We start from the raw sequence: 4,261 nt of genomic DNA, 5'->3' as shown, positions 1-4,261 counted from the left end.
TATTTTCTCCTTATCTTTGGTTCTAGCAAATTTGACAAGGAACTCATGCAATATTATTCAAAATGGGTAACCCTGGAGGACATTATGCTGAGTGAAATAGCTCAGTCACAAAAGGACAAATACTACATGGTGCCACTGATGTAGAATGAGGCTGACATTAGGGTGGGGGTTAGACTGAGAAAAACTGGATAAATTATGTATACTGCATTGAAGCTGATGAGGGAGAGAATAGTTTAAAAGCAATATATTTTAGGGCATTATGATTATCATAAGAGTCTGGAATGAGGTTTGCAGAGTGGAGTATACTTGGGGTGGGGGTGGAGTTGGGGGGTGCGGGGGATTGTATACTAATGAAGGAGTTTTTCTTTTGCTTTTCAAAGAGAAGAGTGAACTTGGGGTGGGAGTGGGGTGGGTGGGGAGAAAAGTACAACAGTTAATGAATGGAAATCCAAAATCTCTGTAAATGTTCATTGAAATTAATTTAAAAAAGAGAGAAAATAACTTGACAAACTTACATACCTAATAAATAATAAAGCCAGTAAAAAAAAAACCAAACACAACCCAAAAAACCCCCAAACTAATGCCAAAGATTAACAGACTGAAGGTTAATTTCCCCCCCTAAAACAACTTCTGTAGTGTGAAACTGATGAAGCACACAGTTAATATGCATTGATAATTGCTGTGATTGGAATGTGAAAGTTGGAAACAGGGAGGAAGGATCAGTAGTTGGAATAGATGGTCTGCAGATTGTATGGTAGAATTTTGCAAGACCAACAACTTATTATTCATTGCAAATACCTTTGGAACAATATAAATAACAACTATATATATTCATCTCCCTGGAAGTAATACACAGGAATAAAATTAAGGGTACCTATGGAAAGAGACGATGGAGAAGCCCAATATCATCAGCCAGTTCAAGGGGAGGGGTAGAATGTAGAACATTTCATCAACTGATCATGATTAAGTTAAATTTTAAACTAAATTATTAAAACAGATCTGTAAGAACCAAAATACAGCCTTGAATATATTGTTGCTGTAGGTACTATTGTGTCAATAGCAACCCTATGAACTCTTGACTTGAACTCTCCATCCCATCCTGTGCCATCCTCATTGTCTCTGATACACTTGAGCCCATTTCTGTAGTCACATTTTCAATTCTCCAAGACATACGTGTTTGTTCTTTTGGCAGTCCATGGGATGGATATTTAGTACTTTTCTCCAACACCACAACTCAAAGGAATCCATTCTTTTTCTGTAATTTATTCATTGTCCAGCTCTCAGACACATAGTAAGTGATGGAAAAGACCATTACATGAATTAGATGCACCTTAGTTTTCACACTGACATCAGTGCTCATCTGCATTTTGGAGAAGTCCCTGACAGGGGACTTGCTTAATGCAATATGTCTCCTGATCTAACTGCTGCTATCAAGGGTGTTGATTGTTGATCCAAGTAAGATGAATCATAGACAATTTAGATCATTTATTCATCTATCATGATGTTTTCTATTAGGCCCATGCTTAGAACTTTTGTTTTCTTGATGTTGAGATATAATCCATATTGAAAGCTGTAGTCATTGATCTTCTACAGCCTCATTTTCCATAAGCATAGTTGTTTCATCTCTTCACTTTACACAAGCAAGGTTGTGTCATCTACATAACACAGGTTGTTGACTAGTCTTCTTCCAATCCTGATGGCACATTCCTCTTAATAGAGTCCAGTTTCATGAATTATTTGATCAGCATACAGATTGAATAGGTTTGGAGAAAGGATACAACCTTCATGCACACCCTTTCTGATCTTAAACCATGCAGTATTCCCTTGCTCCATTAGGACAATGACTTCTTGGTCTACTTGCAAGTAAAGTATTACTGAAGATCATCCAAAAATGGCTAGAACAGAACACTGATAGGGAACTTCCAGAAATTCAAGCAGATTTTAGAACAGGCCATGGCATAAGGGATACCATTGCTAATATTAAGTGGATCTTAGAAAAAAAACCAGTGAATACCAGAAAGAGGGGTGCCTGTCCAAGAAAATGTAAGAAATTACTTGTGCTCCCTCCAAATAAAAATGATCTAACGGAATACAAAAATTTTTAAAAATATCATTAGTATGATATGCAAGTAAAATTTCACTAAAGATAATTTTGAAATGACTGACTGGAGCAGTACATCAGGAAGCTGCCATAAATTCAAGCTACTTTTAGAAGATGGTAAGGTACAAGGTTCATCATTGTTGATGTTAGACGACTTTTGGCTGAAAGCAGAGAATACCTGAAGGATATTTACTTGAATTTTATTGGCTATGCAAAGGCGTTCAACTGTGTGAATCATAGGAAATTTTAGATAACATTAAAAAGAATGAGAACTCCAGAACACTTAACTGGGCTCATGAGGAACCTGTAAATAAAGCAAAGAAGGCTGTTTGAACAAAACAAAAAGACACTAAATAGTTAAAATCAAGGACAGTCTTCATCAAGGTTATCTCCTTTCACCATATTTATTCACTCTATGATACAGGATAGGATGGGGTTCAGTTCTGTTGTTCATAGGGTCACTATGGGTAGTACTTGACTCAATCACACCTCACAACAACAACAACAGCAACAACATATGCTCAGCAAATAACTTGAGAAGCTAGACTATACGGAGAAGAATGTGGCAACAAGATTGGAGGAAGACTCAGTAACAACCTGAAATATGCAAATGATACAACCTTGTTTGTTGAAAGCTAAGACTTAAAACACTTACTGACAAAGATCAAAGACTACAACCTACAGTGTGGGTTACACCGCAGTGTAAAGAAAACACAAATCCTCACAACTGGACCCATAAATAACAACATGAGAAATAAAGAAAAGATTGAAGTTATCAAAGATTTAATTTTACTTGGATTCACAGTCAATGCTCATGCAAACATTAGTCAAGAAATCAAATGATATACTGTATTGAAAAAAATGTTCTGACAAAAAGTTTTATGAATGAGGGGGGGAAAGTGTTCAATGTCACTTTGAGAACTAAAATGTACCTGACTAAAGTCATGGTATTTTTTATCACATTATATATATGCACATGCTGGACAATGGAAGAACTGATGCCTTTGGGTTGTAGGATTCAATTCTAGAATTGATGAATAATACTATAAAATGGCAGAAGAGAGAACAACTCTATCCTAGAAAGAGTCTACCCAAGCCTATGATGAAATCGAATCTGATGGACATCTGTGGATGATCAATCAGAGAGTCCACCCAGACTACTCTTTAAAAAGGAAGGAAAACAAGATTGCCTATCACATCTTTGAGCATATTACCAAGAAGGATCAGTGACTGAAAAACATCGTGCTTAATAAAAACCCTCCAGTGGGTTTTCAGAGTTGGAAAACCACACAGAAGAATATTGCCCATCTTTCTTCCAAGAAACAGCTGATAGATTTGAACTTTGTGCCATCAGGTTGGCAGCACAGTTCCTTACTACTAGGCCGCTAGACTCCCTTGATAAACTCAAGCCAGACAAAAATAAGTTTACTTTCAATGCAATAGATTTACACAGTGGCAGCAACTAGGGTTCAGATAGGAATTATTGTGTTGTTATTGTTATGTACCATCAAGTGAACTGAGACTCATAGTGACCCAAAGAAAAATGGAGCTAAGCCCTGTGCTATCTTGTTACGTTCTCACCATCTCTGACACTCTGGAGCCCATGGTGACTCTGCATGTCAATTCATCCTGCTGTGGGTCTTCCTTTCTTTACTGACCCTCCACCTTTCCAAGCATAATGTACTTCTCCAAAGAGTGACTCCTCCTAACAACATGTCCTGCGAGACAGGGTTTTTCCACCAGCCTTGTCTCCAAGGAGTACCCTGGTTTAATTTCCTCCAATACAGACCTGTTTGTTCTCTTGGCAGTCCATGAGATATCTAGTACTTTTCTCTAACACCACAACTCAAAGGTATCTATCTTCTTCTGTCATCCTTAGTCACTGTCCAACTTTCAGATGCATAGCAAGCAATTGAGAAGACCATAGCTTGCATTAGGAAAGACTGTAAAAAATTACAAAGTTCTTTTTTCTTTTGTACATAAGGTCACTTTGAATGGGAAATGCCTCACTGGCAACTGGCAACAACAAATCTATTGTCTGCTCAAGGTGTCAGATAGTTCAGAACAGTACATTTACAGCTGTTCACTTTCTTTGTAGAATAACAATAATTTATAATTATGAAGAATTCTCATTCTATGTCCATAATACTTTTTTTTTCT

The sequence above is a fragment of the Elephantulus edwardii genome, unplaced genomic scaffold (assembly GCF_000299155.1).
Source record: "Elephantulus edwardii isolate Elephantulus edwardi_28Jun2011 unplaced genomic scaffold, EleEdw1.0 scaffold00174, whole genome shotgun sequence".
In the NCBI taxonomy this organism is placed as follows: Eukaryota; Metazoa; Chordata; class Mammalia; order Macroscelidea; family Macroscelididae; genus Elephantulus; species Elephantulus edwardii.
Note: the sequence above shows the minus strand (reverse complement) of the source record.